Source organism: Aotus nancymaae, unplaced genomic scaffold (assembly GCF_030222135.1).
Source record: "Aotus nancymaae isolate 86718 unplaced genomic scaffold, 86718_ANA_hifiasm-v0.15.2.pri h1tg000010l, whole genome shotgun sequence".
Classification (NCBI taxonomy): Eukaryota; Metazoa; Chordata; class Mammalia; order Primates; family Aotidae; genus Aotus; species Aotus nancymaae.
This window is the reverse complement of record NW_026988421.1, coordinates 50,346,392-50,365,142: the sequence shown is the minus strand read 5'-3', so window position 1 is coordinate 50,365,142 and position 18,751 is coordinate 50,346,392. Positions and strand designations below refer to the sequence as shown.

The 18,751-nt window shown below is 37.2% G+C and overlaps 1 protein-coding gene and 1 pseudogene across 3 annotated transcripts in view; both read left to right on the top strand.

Annotated features, from left to right (window-relative positions):
- IPMK (inositol polyphosphate multikinase) overlaps positions 1-18,751 on the top strand; it is a 66,270-nt gene that overhangs the window by 6,524 nt on the left and 40,995 nt on the right. The window lies entirely within an intron of this gene.
- On the top strand, positions 18,602-18,713 carry LOC135274100 (small nucleolar RNA U13; annotated as a pseudogene).

Here is an 18,751-nt window from a genome sequence, read left to right as displayed (position 1 = left end):
TTAAACCCCAGAGTTCTTCCTTTTCCTTGATTCTAAATTTGTATTTCCCTTTTTCTATAGTGAGAATCCTGGCTCCCAGTGATATTAGTATGTTTATTCTTTTGCTCAATCCTATAATTTTCAGAATTTCTGTACCCATACTACTTCAGGAAACAACCCTAGAATAAAGAATTTAGGATGAGATTTTCTTATACTGAGGGTATGTTGTTGAAAATTGTGTTCAAAAGTTACTTGGGGCTGGGGACAGTGGCTCATCATGCCTGTAATCCCAGCACTTTCGGAGGTAAAGTCAGGAGGATCATTTGAGGCCAGGAGATCGAGGCCAGCCTGGCCAATGTGGTGAAACCCTGTCTCTACAAAAAATGCAAAAATTAGGTGGATGTGTTGGTGGCGCCTGTAGTCCTAGCTACTCAGGAGGCTGAGGCACGAGAATCACTTGAACCTGGGAGTGGAGGTTGCAGTGAACTGAGATTGTGCCACAGCACTCCAGCCTGGGCTACAGAATGAGACTTTTTAAAATTTTTTTGGTTGTTATTTATTTTTCTCCTTTTTTGCAGTAGTCATATTCATTTGAAATATGGTTGGGATCATTTGTTTCTGTTTAAATTCATATCTCTGACTCCTCAAATTTTGTTTACTTAATTATATGTTTGAAAGCTTTTAACATTAACATGCTTCCAAAAAAACGAAACTTTACAGAAAAGTATAATCAGACGTGTCACTCCCTTATCACTTCACCCATCCATTCCTCAGCATCTCTTGTAGGTAATCAATTTCATTGTTTTCTGATTTATCCTTTTTGAGTTTCTTTTTGCTGAATTAAATAGATCTATGTAAGTTTTATTTCCCTTTCTTTATGATACAAAAGATAGTATGCTGTATATACTATTTTGCACATTGCTTGTAAGAGTTAAAACTGTATCCTAGAAATCCGTATGTATCAGTTCATAGAGTTCTTTCTCATTTTTTTTTTTTTTTAATAGCTCAGCTGTGCTTATTCAATCAATTTCCTGGATTTGCTTTTGGCCTTTTATTTTTGTTGGCTTGTTTATCCTACTTCACAATCTTGATTCGAGTTATTTTATAATAAGTCTTGATGTATCCCATTTACTATTTCAAGATTGTCTTGGCTTTTTCTGGTCCCTTGCATTTACATATAGATTTTAAATCAACTTGTTACTTTCCCCCAGAAGCCTGATGAGATTTTATTTGGCATTGCCTTCAATCTGTAGATTGCTTTGGTGAGAATTGATTTCTTTACAATATTGAGCCTTCTGATACTTGAACGTGGTGTATCTCTCTATTTAGTCCTTTAATTTCTCTCAGTGAGTCAGTTTTTAGTGTACAGATCTTACACAATGTTTACTAGGCTTTTCCTTAAGTATTTGATTTTACTATAAATTGTACTGCCTTAAGGGTTTTTTTGAAAAAATTTTAAATGTATTAAAAAGATGCCAGAATAGTACAGTGAACTAATGTATGCCATTCATCTGGATTTATCAGTTGTTAATATTAATTTTGCCGCATAGGCTTTATTACTTTATGATGATTGTGCAGAAACATTTCAGATTAAATTTTTGACATCAAAACCCCTTTCCTCTAAACAATTGTGTATATTGCCTAAAAATAAGACAATTTTCTTACTTAACCATAGTAAAATTACAAAATTCAGACTATTTAACATTTTTCTTTTGTCATTATTCTAGTAATACCATTTACAGCACTTTCCCTCATCCAGGATCACACATTGCCTTTCATTTTCATGATTCTTTAGTTTCTTGTTATTGGGAGCACTTCTTTCTGTATCTTTCATAACCATGAAATTTTTGAAGAGTATAGGTGTATGACATTTTAGAGTGTTCTTTAAATTAGGTTTGTCTGATTGTTCTGTCATGATTATATTCAGATTATGCATTTTTGGTGAAACTATTATATGACTATGTCATGTCCTTAAAGCATTCATATCATAAGACATAGGATGTCAGGTGCATTATTGGTGAGGTAACTTTGATCACCTGGTTAAGTGATTTCTGCCAGGTTTTGCCACAGGAACATTATCATTTTTGCTGTTAAGTAATTTGAGAGGACTATTTTGAGACTGTTATATATCCTGTTCCTCATGAAACTTAACCTTGGTTGATAATATGTGACAGACTCATATAGTACTATGATAATTGCAGAATAGTAATCTAACTATCATTCCTGTTACATTTGTTTTTGTTTTTGTTTATTTTGAGAAGGGGTCTCGCTTTATTACCCAGGCTGGAGTGCAGTGGTGCTATCATGGCTCACTGCAACCTCCACCTCCCAGGCTCAAGTGATCCTCCCACCTAAGCCTCCTGAGTAGCTGGGACTATAGGCGTGCACCACCATGCCTGGCTAATTTTTTTTTTTTTTTTGTAAAGGCAGGGTTTTACCATGTTGATTAGGCTGGTCTTGAACTCCTGAGCTCATGTGATCCACCCTCCTCAGCCTCTCAAAGTGCTGGCATTATAGGCATGAGCCATTCTGCCAGCCCTCATTCCTATTATGTTTGTTAGGTGACATTCTACATTAAGGAATAGATTTCTCTCCTCATTCATTCATTCATTGTTAAGGTGGATTTTTTTCATGCTTTAATGGATAGATATTATTCATTATTATTGCTGCTTCTTTTGATGTTAAGGTTGTCTCAGATTTGAGCAGTGGGAACTTCAAGCTGGCTCCTGTGTCTTTTTGATATTTCCTGTTTTTTTCTTTTAAAGCATTTTTTAACTTTCTGGTATAAAAAGATGTTCCACATTTCTTTTGTGTTTTCCCCGTCTTGGCCCTGAAATGAGCCATTTTTCTTCAAGAAACCCTTGTTCCTTTAACAACAGGATGAATGATATTTAGAAACTATGGTCTGGCCGCTAGGTGTGTTCATGGTTCCTTGGGTGTGATTGCTGTTTGTCCTTTCACAGACTGGACTAAGAAATGTATAATTTCATATTCTTAAACATTCTAGTTAATCCCCATACCTATAATTTAAATTTAACACCACAAGGTTCTTTTTTGCCTTCCCCCATTCTGTATTTACATCTCCCTTTTTCCTCAGTGAAAACTGTCTCCTCAAAACATCAGTATATTTATTCATTTTGAAATATTTAAACCAACTTATATTCCTGGAATGATCTAAAAGAACCACGTTTTTATTTCATTGGTTTTTCATCATTGTCCATTTCTCATTTCTTTGATTTTTGATTCCTGTCTTTCTATTTATTTGGAATTAATATGTTCTTTTTCTGACATCTTAAATTGGACACCACCTTTTTCTTCTAATGCAAGCATTTAAAACTGCCAATTTCCGTTTAAGTTCTAAGTGATACTTGAGCTGTGTTCCACAAATTTTGATAACGTTGTTTTTATTACAATTTAATTGAAAATACTTTCTAATTTCCCTTGTGAATTTTGATCCATGGATAATTAGAAGGGTATTGTTTACTTTCCAACTATTTGGTATTTTCCCAACTATGTTATTATTTCCACTGTGGTTAGAAAATACTCCCTTTATCAATATTCTCTATGATTCCAACCTTGTTAGATTTTAGACTTGTTTTATGGTCTAGCACATAGTCAATCTTGGTAAATGCTCCCTTTATATATTAAAAGAATATATATTCTGTTGGCTATAGCATTCATTTTGCAGGTGTCAATTTGGTCAACTTGTTTGTTGCTGTTCAAATTTTATGTATCATTGCTAATATTTTATTTGTTTTATCAATTATTGAGAGAGTAATTATGGGTTTGTCCTTTCATGTATTTTGAAGCACCAAATAATTTGGTACACACACATTTAAGGTTTTCGTATCATTTTAATGAACTGACCTTTTTATTGTTATGAAATGTCTCTCTTTATATATAATGGTCTGTTTCTTATAGTCTGATGTCTCTAATACTATATAGTCTGACATATAATAATACTATATCAAATGTTCTTATGAGCAATAATTGCATGATACATCTTGTCCATTTCACTTTTAACTCATTTGTTAAAAAGTGTCTAGGGGTTTGATTTTTTTTTCTGTCTGGGATTCTCTGAGCATCTTTGCTGTACGTTTTTATGTTTCTTAATACTTTTAGAACATATCAGCCATTGCCTTGTCAAATATTTCCTCAGTCCCTTTCTCACATTTTAAAAATGTTTTTTATCATATTTACTTATTTATTTATTTATTGAGATGGAGTCTTGCTCTGTTGCCCAGGCTGGAGTACAGTGGTGTGATCTTGGCTCACTGCAACCTCCGCCTCCCAAGTTCAAGTGATTCTTCTGCCTCAGCCTCCTGAGTTGCTGGGACTACAGGTGTTTGCCACCAGACCTGGCTAATTGTTGTATTTTTAGTAGAGATAGGGTTTCACCATGTTGGCCAGGCTGGTTTTGAACTTCTGACCTCAGGCAATCAATCCACCTTGGCCTCTGGAAGTGCTGGGATTACAGCCGCTGGGCCTGGCTGTTCTTTATCTTTTTAAATACCCTCTTTACATAATTGAGGTTAAACGGAATCTATGTTTCTCTTAGTATATATATACTTTCTTTTATCACAGGTTTTCTGGTCTAATAATAAAAGCAATATATGTTTTCATTTGTTTTGTTCTGTTTGTTTTTAGAGGCAGGGTCTCTTACACTCAGACTGGAGTGCAGTGATGTGATCGCAGCTCATTGCTGCCTCAACCTCCTGGGCTCAAGTGATCCTCCCATGTCAGCCTCTCAAGTAGCTGAGACCACAGGCATGTGCCAACTTGCCTGGCTAATTTTTTTTTATTTTTTGTAGAGATGGGATCTCACTATTTTGCCCAGGCTGGTCTTGAACTCCTGGGTTCCAGTTTTCCTCCTGTCTCAGCCTTCCAAAGTGTTAGGATTATAGGTGTGAGCTACCACACCTAGCTAATATGTGTTTATTATAGAAATTTCCAGGAGAAATTTATATATATATATATATATATATATATAAAGGAAATATAAATCACCTAGATGGTGATATCATCAAGGTGGCAGAATAGAAGATTCCCTAGCATCACTGCTTTTGTAAAAATACAATTAGAAACCATTCAAAGACAAGAGCACCAGTCTGAATACACCAGAACTTGAGGGACAATCAGAGAAATCTCCTGTGTCCACAGACCTGAGAGGAAATTTGACTGATGAGAGAAATCATAATTTCAGACTGTGCCATCCCCTCCCCCAAGCTGGCATAACACCACTCACAGAAAATCTCCCTAGATCCATGGTTTCTGAGGTGAGAGGAGAGAACTGGAGGTGGATGTTCGATCTTTTCACTGGTCTGGGAATCTTTATGGAAAGCCCACTCCAGTTCCATCTGACAGGAACCACTGGAAATGCCAGGAGGGCTGAACCAACTGGAGTGGATTGGAGCAAAAGTGAGTCAGTGATTGCAGTGACAGGTGTGTGTTTCTTTGTGGCTGCTTAGTGTTCCAATCAACTGAGAAACCATGCTGAAGAGACTGGCTGATGCCATAGAGCTGCAGAGGCATAGTCTATGAGAAAGCCTGAATCCCAGGTTTTCCACAAAGGCCAGGTGCTTGCGTGGAACCTTCCCTGGATGGAAACAATTAACAGCCAGGATTAAGTTACGGTGCCCACCTAAGTTTTCCCAGGTTTGAGAAACAGTGGTAGGGCAGCAATGTATTTCTGGGGCAGTGTTTAAGCTTTGGTGCTCACTGTAAGTCTTTCCTAGAGTGTGAAACAATGGCAGGACAGCACTTTCATCCTATAACCACATTTATGCTACAATGTTCACTATAAGTCTTCCTCAGACCAGAAAACAATGACAGTGCAATGAATTAGTTCTAGTGTAGTGTTTTAGTTCCAGTACCTACTGTAAGTCATCCACTGAACAGGAGGAAACAACAGCCCATGTTTAAGTTCTGATACTAAAAAGTAAAGGTCTAATACCAATAAAGAACATCTGCAAAAACTACAAGAGATAACTGTCTCTTCAAATGTGCAGGCATCAACATAAAGATACAAGGATTGTGAAAATCCAACAAAATATGATAATACTAAAAGAAACCAACTGAACTCCAATAATGAACCAGAAGAACAGAAGATCTACAAGATGTTTGAAAGAGAATTTAGAATAATTTTTTTGAAGAAGTTTAGGGAATCACAAGAAAATATGGATAGAAATCTAAATGAAATTTGGAAAACAGTCCAGGAACAAAATGAGAAGTTTGACAAAAAATAGAAATTGTGTTTTAAGAAAGACAGACCCTATAAATGAAGAGTACCATAACTGAATGGAAAAACTCATTAGAAAGTTTCAACGGCAAACTTGATCAAACAGAGGAAAGAATTATTGAGTTTGAGGGTAGAATCTATGAAGTTACCTAAACAGAGGAGCAAAAAGAAAAGAATAAAGAATGAAGAGGGCCTACAAGAATTATGAGACACCAATAAGGGAAGCAACCTCTGGTAATTGGAATTTTTAAAGGAGATGAGAGTGAAAAAGTCCTAGAAGGCAAATTTAAGGAAATGATGGCTGAAAATTTCCAAAATTTGAAGAAAGGTGACAACATCCAGGTAAAGAAAGCTCAGAGGTTACCCAATCAAATTTAACCTAGAGAGGGAATTCTCCAAGGTACATTATAATCAAATTAGTAAAAATCAAAGACAAAGAAAAAATACTCAAAACATCAAGAGAAAAGAAACATGTCTTAGTCAATGGAGCCCCAATATGGCTTTCATTGGATTCCTCAGTAGAAACCCTACAGGTCAGGAGAGACTGGAATGCTATATTTGAAGGAAGGAAGGAAGGGAGGGAGGGAGGGAAATTGTCAACCAAGAATATTGTACCCAGTAAAGCTATTTTTCTTTTTCCTTCTTCCTTTTTTTTTTCTTTGGAGATGGAGTCTTGCTCTGTCGCCCAGGCTGGAATATCTTGGCTTACGGCAGCCTCCACCTTTTGGTTCAAGCAATTCTCCTACCTCAGACTCCTGAGTAGCTGGGACTACAGGCACGTGCTGCTATACCTGGCTAATTTTTTGTGTTTTAGTAGAGACAGGGTTTCACTGTGTTGCCCAGGCTGCTCTCAAACTCCTGAGCTCAGGCAATCCACCCGCTTCAGCCTCCCAAAGTACTAGAATTATAGGCATGAACCACCGCGCCTGGCCCAGTAAAACCATTTTTCAAACACGAAGGGAAGATAAAGATTTTTCCAGACAAATAAAAGTTGAAGGAATTCATCAATACCAGACCTGTTTTATAGGAACTGTGTATTAGTCTGTTCTCACACTGCTAATAAAGACATATCTGAGACTGGGTAATTTATAAAGGAAGGAGATTTAATTGATTCACAGTTCCACATATCTGGGGAGGCCTCACAATCATGGCAGAAGGTGAATGAGGAGCAAAGTCATATCTTACATAGCAGCAGGCAAGTCAGCTTGTGCAGGAAAACTTCCATTTATAAAACTATCAAATCTCATGAGACTTATTCACTACCACAAGAATGGTATGGGGGAAACCACCTTCATGATTCAGTTATCTCCACCTGGTATTGCCCTTGTAATAATAAGGATTATTACAATTAATGGTGAGATTTGGATGGGGATACAGCCAAACCGTATCAGACTGCTAGAAGGAGTTCTTCAATCTGAAGGAAATGGATGCTAAGATGTAACAAGAAAACATCTAAAGTTAAAAAACACATGGATAAGGCTGGGTGCAGTGGCTCATGCCTGTAATTCTAGCACTTTGGTAGGCTGAGGCGGGCAGATCATCTGAGGTCAAGAGTTCAAGACCAGCCTGGCTGACATGGTGAAACCCTGTCTCTACTAGAAATACAAAAATTAGCCAGGTGTGGTGGTGGGCACCTGTAATCCCAGGTACTCAGGAGGCCGAGGCAGGAGAATTTCTTGAACCCAGAAGGGGGAGGTTGCAACAAGCCTAGATTGTACCATTGCTCTCCAGCCTGGGCGACAACAGGAGATTCCGTCTCAAAAAAAAAAAATCATGGATAAAAGTAAAACAACTATCTATTTGGTATTATGCTTATTATCTGTGTGATGAAATAGTCTGTACACCAAACTTTCATGACACACAATTTTCCCTTTAGGGAAACAAATCAAACATGTACATGGACCCATGAGCCTAAAAATAAAACTTAAAAAAAAAGTAAAACAGTCAAATTCAGAATAATACTATAATTGTGGTAAATAAAACCACATATCTTAAATATGAAGACTAAAAAACAAAACTCTTAAAAATGATAACTGCAACAATTGGTTAAGAGGCAATATGAAAAGGTATAAATTGAAATGTTGAAAGTCAAAGTACAGGGGGTGATATGGTGTTAAAGTATAGAGTTTGTTTTTGATACCTGGCAATCCACATTGAGTTGTTATCAGTTTAAAATAACCCGTTATAACTACAAGATGTTTTTTATAAGCCTTGTGGTAACCACAAACCAAAAAACCTGTAAGAGAGACACTAAAAATAAATGGCACAGAATCATAACATACTACTAGAAAAAATCCTTAACTACAAAGAAAGAGGAATAAAGTAAGAGGAATAAAGAAAGAAAAGATCTGCAAAACAACCACAAAACAACTAGCAAAATGGCAGTAGTAAACCCTTACCTATCACACTTTGAGTGTAAATATATTAAATTCTCCAATAAAAAGACATAGAGTTGCTGAATGGATAGTAAAACTAGACCCAACTATATGCTGTGTGCAGGAAACTCACTTTACCTTTAAAGACATGCACAGACTGAAAGTAAAGGATGTAAATATATTCCATACAAATGCAAATTGAAAAGGAGCTGGAGGTCGTATCAGATCAAAAAACTTTAAGTCAACAATGCTACAGAGAACAAAGGAGGCCATCTGTTACATAATGATGGATTCAGTAGTAGAGCAAGAGGATATGTAAATGTGTAGGTAGTCAACACTGGAGCACCCAAATATATTAAACATACTAATGGACCTAAAGGGAAAAATTGACTGTAATACAGTAACAGTAGGGGACTTCAACACCTCACTTGCAGCAATGGACACATGATCCAGATAGAAAAATCAACAATCTTCAGAGTTAAACTGGACTGTAAGCTAAATGGACCTAACAGACATTTATAGAATATTGAAGTAAACAGTTACAGAATACACATTATGAACAGCACATGGAGCATTCTCCAGGATAAATCATATGTTAAGTCACAAAGCAAGTCTTAACACATTTTTAACAATAAAAATAATATGTGTGTACCTATGCAACAATCTTGCATGTTCTTCACATGTATCCCAAAACCTAAAATGCAATTAAAAAAAAAAGAGAATGTCTTCTTTGGAGAAAACAGAGATACTGGCTGGTGGGAAGGGAGAGAGAATGTCTTCTTTGGAGAAAACAGAAATACTGGCTGGTGGGAAGGACAGAGTAATTTCCTACTACTGCATTTGCATATTAAAGATTGGTCCCAGAAAGCTGTAAGATTTGACGACATCTGGTTTATATTGTGCATACTGGCATTAAAATAATTGAAATTCTTGTTATCTCCTGTTCCCATGGTTCCCAGCTTTGTATTTCTCAGATTAGTAATATTTTAATAAAAATTCTAGGGACTGAAAAAAATTTAAAAAAAAATTATAGCAAGTATCTTTTCTGACCACACAGAATAAACCTAGAAACCAATAATAGAAGGAATGCTGGAAATAGTACAAATTTATGGAAGCTAAACAGCATGCTCCTGAACAATGAATGGAGTCAATTAAGAAGTTAAAATAAATTATAAAATTCCTTTGGACAAATAAAAATGGAAACACAGCATACCAACACATGGGAGGCAAGAAAAGCAGTTTTTTGAGGGAAGTTTATAGTAATAAACACCTATATCAAAATGTAGGAAGACTTCAAATAAACTAATGATGCACCTTGAGGAGCTAGAAGAGCAAGAACAAACCAAAACCAAAATTAGTAGAAGTGAAATAGGCTGAAAGTCTCTAAGGATGGTTTGACATACCATGGCAAATTAAACATGGTACATCACATTCACAGAATAAAGGACAGAAACTGTATAATTATTTCAATAGATGCTAAAAAGATTTGATAAAATTCAACATTTCTTCCTGATAAAAACTCTCACCAAACTGTGTATAGAAAGAACACACTTAAGAACAATAAAGGCCATTTGTGAAAATTCATAGCTAATATAATACTGAATTGGGAAAAAACTGAATCCCTTCCTCTGAGCTCTTAGAACAAGACAAGGATGCCCATTTTCGCCACTCTATTCAACATATGAGTGGAAGTCCTAGTCAGAGCGATTTGTCAAGAGAAGGAAATAAGACAGAAAGAAGTCAAATTATCCTTGTTTGTAGACAACATGATCTTATATTTAGAAAAATCTAAAGACTCCATCAAAATACTGTTAGAGCTGATGAAAGAATTCAACAAAGCTGCAGGGTACAAGTCAACATACAAAAATCCGCATTTCTATAGAACAGCAGTGAATAATCTGAAAAATTTAAAAAGCAATCTCATTTACAGTAGTTAACAACAACAAACTCTAGGAAAAAATTTAGCCAGAAAAGTGAAATATCTTTACAATGAAAACTAAGAATTGAAGAAGACACACAATATGAAAAGATATGTTCATGGATTGGAAGAATAATGTCATTAAAATGTCCATACTACCAAAGCAGCCTACAGAGTCAATGTAATCTCTATCCAATCACCAAAGACACTCTTCAGAGAAATAGAAAAAAGTCCTAAATTTCTGTGGAACCACAAAAAACCTCAAATACCCAAAGAAATCCTGAGCAAAAAGAATAAAGCTGGAAACATTATACTATCTGGCTTCAAAATTGACTACATAGTTATAATATCCAAAACAGTATGGTACTAACACAGAAACAGACACGTAGTCTAATGGAACATAATAGAGAACTTGGAAATAAATTCACACATTTCCAACCAACTGATTTTTGACAAAGGTGTCAAGCACATAAACTGGGGAAGGGATGGTGTCTTCAACAAGTGGGGTGAGAAAACTGGATATTCATAAGCAGAAAAATGAAACTAGACCTCTATCTCTTACCATATATTAAAAAAAAGCCAATGTATATTTGATTGAATTGGACGTAAAACACAAAACTACTAGAAGAAAATATTGGAGAAATACTTTAGGACAATGGTCTGGGCAAAGATTTTTTGGGTAAGACCTCGAAGGTACATGCAACAAAAGCAAACATAGACAAATGGGGTTACATCAGCCAAAAAGCGTATGAACTACAAAGGAAACAATCAACAGAGTGACAGCCTACAAAATGGGAGAAAATATTTGCAAACTATCCATGTGAGAACAGATTGATAAGCAGAATATATAAAGAACTCAAGCAACCTAACAGCAAAAATAATAATCCAATTAAAACTAAGGAAAGATTCTAACAGACATCTCTCAAAAGTAGACATATAAATGACCAATTGGGGTATGAAAAACTGCTCAACATCACTAATCATAAGAGAAATTTAAATCTAAAATACAGTGAGATATTATCTCATGCTAGTTAAAATGGCTATTATTAAAAAGTCAAGCTGAATGTGGTGGCTTATACCTTTAATCCCAGCCCTGGGAGGCTGGGGTGGGAGGATTGCTTGAGCCCCAGGGTTGGAGGCTGCAGTGAACTATGATTGTGCCATTGCACTCCAGCCTGTGTTACAAAGTGAGACCCTATCTCAAAAACAAACAAACAAAAAACCAATTTTTAAAGAAAAGTCAAAAAGTAGCAGATGCTACCAAGGATGTGGAGAAAGGGAACAGTAACAGTTGCTAGATATATAAATTAGTATAGCTACTTTGGGAAATGTCGGGGTCTGACCTGCAGATGCTGCCCCAGTGATGGATGAACAAATTCACTCAAACAAAAATTTCCAGTGAAAGAGTGGGTTAGGTGTGTCTATGGCCACTCACAGACACTCCTAGGACAGGTAGCAGCCATGCCCTGACCAGTTAGCCTTCCTGGCCTTTATTCAGCACACATTACATAACAAAGGCTTTGAGTCAACACCACTAGAGGGTAAAGATTAAAGGCCAGGTTATGAGGCCTAAAGCAAACACCATTTGTGGGTAATAAACTTCTGCTGACGCCCCCTGCCCCCCAGTAGAAGGCAGTTATGCACATGTGGATGATCAAAGGTTTGCTAATGGAGGTGGGGGTAAACAGACTTATCTGGGGAAGCCTCTTTACAATTATATATTTAGTCTATGTTCTAATGCCCTAGGGTAAGAACACACCACCTTTGGCCCATCCTTTCATTTGAAGCTATGTTAACCACCTGACCTTCCAAGGGGATTTTGTGACTGTTTCCTATAACTCTCTCTAATATTTTTCCCTTAATATTTTTGCCACCACCTGACTGAACTGCCACCACATTGAAATAGTATGGAAGTACCTCAAAAAACTAAAAATAAATCTGCCATGATCCAGCAATCCTAGTTGTGAATATATACCCAAAAGAAAGCAGTATGTTGGGGCCAGGCGCAGTGGCTCACGCCTGTAATCCCAGCACTTTGGGATTACAATAGTATCGAGGCGGGTGGATCACGAGGTCAAGAGATCGAGACCATCCTTGTCAACATCGTGAAACCCCATCTCTACTAAAGATACAAAAAATTAGCTGGGCGTGGTGGCACGTGCCTGTAATCCCAGCTACTTAGGAGGCTGAGGCAGGAGAATTGCCTGAACCCAGGAGGCGGAGGTTGCAGTGAGCCGAGATCGCGCCATTGCACTCCAGCCTGGGTAACAAGAGTGAAACTCTGTCTCAAAAAAAAAAAAAGAAAGCAGTATGTTGAAGAGGTATCTGTACTCTCATGTTTATTGTAGCTCTATTTACAGTAGCCAAGATACAGAATCAACCTAAGTGTCCACAACAGATGACTAGATAAAGAAAATATGGTCCACAATGGAATATTATTCAGCCATAAAAAAGAATGAAATCCTGTCATCTGCAGCAATGTGGATGGAATTGGAGCTCATTATATGAAGAGAAATAAGCCAGGCATGGAAAGACAAATAACACATGATCTCACTCAGATGTGGGAGCTATAAACATTGATCTCATGGTGGTAGAGAGTAGAATGATGGTTGCCAGAAGCTGAGACAGGTTGTTGGGGGGAATGAAGAGAAGTTGTTTAACAGGTACAAAAATACACTTAGAAGGAATAAGTTCTAGTGTTTAAATAGCACAGTAGGGTGACTGTAGTTCACAAAAATGTATTGTATATTTCAAAATAGCTAGAAGAGAAATATTTGAAATATTCCCAACACAAATAAATTAGGCGTTTGAGGTGACAGATATGCTAATTGCCCTGATTTGATCATTACACATTGTAAGCATATACCAAAATACATATATGTGCACACATATAAATATGTAGTTATGATAAAAAAAAAAGTATCTAGAAAGCACTTTCCACAGATAGAGATTTTAATGTCCATTTATTTTGAATATTTGTAATCCTGCTGAATATACAACATTTTTTATTGTGGTAAAAAAACACATGCAGACATGCAGTTTGCCATCTAAGCCATTTTTAAATGTACAGTATTCTCAATTGCATGCACATTGATGTCCAACAGATCTCTGGAACTTTTTCATCATCATCTTTTTTTTTTTTTTGAGTCAGAGTCTTGCTCTGTCACCCAGCCTGGAGTGCAGTGGCACTATCTTGGCTCACTGTAATCTCTGCCTCCTGGGTTCAAGTGATTCTCCTGGCTCAGCCTTCTGAGTAGTTGGGATTACAGGCATGCGCCACCATGCCTGGCTAATTTTTGTGTTTTTAGTGGAGACAGGATTTCACCAGAATGGCCAGGCTGGTCTCAAAGTGCTGGGATTATAGGTATGAGCCACCATAGCCTGGCTCACTTTTTCATCTTTTAAAACTCTTGTCCACTGAACAACAACTCTTTTCTCCCTCCTCCTGGCCCCTCACAATTACCATTCTATTTCTGTTTTCTAAGAATTTAACTGCTTTAAATATCTCATGTAAGTGTACTCAAGCAGTATTTATCTTTTTGTTACTGGCTTATTTCACTTAGCATAATGTCTTTTAAGTTTCATCCATGCTGTAGAATAAAACAGAAGTTTTCTATATTTTTTAAGGCAATGACATTCTATTGTATGCATATACAATGCATATGCATACATGTAAAATACAGAATAACGAATGGCATTCTATTATATGCCTTGTGTGCCTTTACCACATTTTTTTTTTACCCATCTATCTGTTGATGGACATGGAAGTTGCTTCCACATCTCAGCTATTGTGAATAATGCTCTAATCAACATGAGTGTGCCTTTCTCTGATTTTTTTCCTGGGATTCTAATGATAGTATATTAGTTCATTTTCACACTGCTATAAAGAATTACCTGAGACTGGGTAATTTATGAAGAAAAGAGGTTTAATTGACTCAGTCCCACAGACTTTACAGGAGGCATGGCTGGGGAGGCCTCAGGAAACTTCCAATTATGGTGGAAGGCAAAGGGGAAGCAAGCACCTTCTTTACATGGCAGAGTAGGAGAGAGAGAGAGAGAAGGGGGAAGTGCTACACACTTTCAACCAGATCTTCTGAGAACTCATCATCATGAGAACAGCAAGGGGGAAATCTGCCACCATGATCCAGTCACCTCCCACCAAGTCTGTCCCCCAAAACAGGGAATTACAATTCAATGTGAGATTTGGGTGGGCACACAGAACCAAACCATATCAGATAGTTACCATAGACTATTTGATATTATTCTGTAGATCTTGGATGCTCTCTTCTGGTTTCTCTTTTCTTTTTCTTTTTCCTCCCATTGTGTTTCAATTTGTATAATTTCTATTGACCTGACATCAAACTTATTGATTCTCTCCTTGGTTGTTTTGATTCTAGTGATGAGCCTATAGAAAGCTTTCTTCATCTCTGTTAACTATGTATTTCATTTCTACTACTTCCATTAAACTTTTAAAGTTTCTCTCTGATGAAAGCACTTGTCTTTTCATGCATGTTGTGTGCTTTTTCTATAAATTATGGTTAAGTTCCCTTGTCTGATAATTTTAACATACTGTCATTTCTGATATCAGTCTGTATTTTGCTGTATCTCTTGACAGTATTATTTTTCTTGCTTTTTTTTTTTTTGGTGTGAGAGAGAGTGTTACTCTGTCACCTAGGCTGGAGTGCAATGGTGCAATCTTGGCTCACTGCCATCTGCCTCCCTGGTTCAAGTGATTCTCCTGCCTCAGCCTCCTGAGTAGCTAGGACTACAGGCTCATGCCACTACGCCCAGCTAATTTTTGTATTTTTAGTAGAAACTATGTTTCACCTTGTTGGCCAGGATGGTTTCTTGACCTTGTGATCCGCCCGCCTGAGCCTCCCAAAGTGCTGGGATTACAGGCGTGAGCCACTGTGCCTGGCCTTTTCTTGCTTTTTCATGTGTTGTAATTTTTATTAAATTCTAGTGGGTATCATGTATAGGACTATAGCAACTAAAGTCAACAGTGTTTATTACTGAAATGAATATACCTCTTCTGCTTGACTGGTACTGTTGATGATTTGAGCCAATCTAATGAAGAATTAAGACAAATTTAAGTATTGTTGTTAATAGTTGCTTTCTGTTATAGACTGTTTGTGTCCTTCAAAATTCATATGTTGAAGCCCCCTCTTCCCCACAAATGTAACCATATTTGGAGATAGCACCTGTATGGAGGTAATTAAGGTTAAATGAGGTCATAAGGGTGAAGTCTTGATGCAATAGAATGTATAATTATAAGAAAAGGCACTAGAGAGTTAGCTCTCTTTTTGTCTGCCATGTGAGAACACAGTAAGAAGGTGACCCTACAAGCTAAGGGAGTCCATACTAGGAACCAAATCTCCCAGCACCTTGGTCTGGGACATCTAGCCTTCAGAAATATGGAAAAATAAATTTCTGTGATTTAAGTTGCTCAGTCTATTGCATTTTGTTATGCAAACCCTGGCTGACTAAAATACTGTCAGTGCACCATAGATTTGAAATTCTGCTAGTGTCATCTTTTGTTTAGGATGGGTCTGATTTGCCAGAGGATTTTTCTCAGTATTCTGTTTAACTCTCTACTTTAGGTCTTTTTTGTGCACGTAGGCTTCAGAGGTGGTTTTCTCTATGTTCATCACCCTCCCACAAATGTAGATTACTATTATTTTTTACTTGGTTATAGCTACCCTGGTGCAAGGCTGCAGAGGTATCCTCTGTTGTCTTGGCCCAGCTTCAACGTTAGGTAGGTTCTGTGATCTAAGCTTTGGGGAATGGGACTTGTTCAGGGATCCTGCCCCTCTTTCCTATAGAAGTCAAACTGCTTTGTGTCTTCAGCAGGTCCTTTGCATGAGTTTTCTTTCCACCCTCAGCAGTAGGAGACTTATAAAATTAAGACTGCGTATGATTTCCTGTCTTCCTTTATCCGCCCAGGGTTGGAGAATATTTTCCTTTATTTTCTCCCATCCACAATGGCTTGCCACCTGTTTCTTGGGGACGACATGATTTATTGTTCTTACCTGAACAACTTAAGACTTTTGATCCAAAGGGGAAAAGGGTCTTCTTTCTTTTAGTAGTGGTGCTTCACTTCCTCAATGCCTGTACCTCTGATGGTCACTTTTTCTGACTTTATGCCTCTCTCCAGTCTTTTTCTTGACAGCTTGGAAGAGAGGTTCCTGGAGAAAATGTTGCAAGTGTTTGCAATTTCTGAGAGTTCTATACCCTCACTTGAATCTATACTTTGTCATTAGCTATTTGTTAAGAATTTTAGCTGTATTATTCTAACCCCCTTGTAAGGTAACCCATTCCTCTCCATGGGTGAGCCAGTGCTCTCATTTGTCGTGTGTGTGTGTGTGTGTGTGTGTGTGTGTGTGGTATGTCTTCTTCAGATTTTATGTTTGTTGGTTATTATCTCAGCTCTTTGATGGTTTCATGAAAAGTTATGATTTTGTAGATTATCTCGCCTTTTCTTGCTTTTAAGTGGGAGCAATGCTTCTTCCAGCTTTCTATATCCTAGGTGGAAACTTGAAAGCCCAGAATTTTTTTAATCTGGCCCATACTCTTTTCTTCTTATGGTACCCCAACTATGTGTTTGTTAAAAGCTCTTGGTATTACCTGACAGGTTTTTAATGCTCTATAAATATCTTTCATAAAATATTTTATAAATATCTTTAGCATATTTATAATTTTTGTTTTAACATGCTTGCTAATTAGAATGACTTGGTCATCTATGTGTCATCTCCTATTTATTATGTTTTCTCTTGATTGTACTTCATGTTTTCCTGATATTTTGAGTATGTATCATAATTTTTTCCTAAATTTAGGGCATTTTATTTAAAGAACAGTGGGAAGTGATATGTACTATTTTTTTGCTTTGTTTTGATTCCTCCATGGAGTACATGCCCTTTTCTGTGTTTAGGGTAATGGACTGAGTTTAGCTGAGCTAGTGCTAGGCTGCAGTCTCAGATTCAGTGTATCTGTTATTGGCTCAGCCTTCCAAGGGGCCTCCTTTTTTTACCTTAACAGTTTTTGAGCTGGCGGTGAGGATTTGATTGCAGGTTTAGATACTCTTGATTTACTGTTGGTTTATTTGGATTCTGGAATTTATTTGCCTAGAGAATGCCAGAGATTACCATCTTCTGTCTTCTCAAACTTGAGGGGTTATGTTGCAGAGTGAGTAATATGGGAGACTTATTGGGCCAAGCAATCTCTTTTTGTGTTGGTATTATTACAGTCTCTAATCCATCCTGCTATCCCACACTGTTGTCTACAGCTTGGCTGATTTCTGCTTGCCTAACAAGATATATTTGTCTAATGGAAGATCCCCTGTATTTAGGCCAAGGTGTTTGCCCAAGGCAGGGAAGCTGTCATGGTTCTCTGCTTATTCATGAAAGTTCAAGTTTTATTTTCCTCTGTAATTCTATTCGTCAAAGCTTCTTTACTCATTTTAGCCCCACAGAAAATGTCATAACCATGAGAGTAAAGGCCTTGCTTGTACTTCATCCCAACCTTCAGGAACAGAAGTTATATTGGACTTCTTCAGTAACTTTTAGTTATGTTGTACTACTCTTTGAAGTCTTTTGATTGTTTACCATCCAGTCTTATACAGACAGATTAATATTTACCTTCCTTCTATTCTATATCTAGGTCTTTTTAAAATTAAAAATAGGGTTTTTTTTAGAGAGGGTCTCTTGCTCTGTCACCCAGGTTGAAGTGCAGTGGTGTGATCATAGCTAATTGCAGCCTCAAACTCCTGAGTTCAAGCCATCTTCCTACCTCGTTCTCCTGAGTAGCTGGGACTATAGACACATGCCACCATGCCCAGCTAATTTTCTTTTTTAATTTTTTTGTAGAAACAGGCTCTACTATGTTGCCCAGATTCATCTCAAACTCTGAGCCTCAAGTGATCTTCCAGCCACAGCCTACCAAAGTGCTGGAATTACAGGTTTGAGCCAGTATGCCTGGCCTATGTCTAAGTCTTAAGATTAAAAACAACAACAACTTGACTTCTGTATCTCTTGAGACTTTCTGTCTGCTTCTGTTGGCTGAATTCTGCATTTTTGCCATTATCAAAAATTCTAGATTGTTCTGTAGTTCATAAGCACGATGATTGAGTTTTCATGCTCATGTGTTAGATGTGGCTCACTCCAATCTTGTTACAGTGTTAGGATGGTTTCTTCCTACCTATCTGATAGGAAGAAACCTACAGTGTTTCTTCCTACCTATCTAATA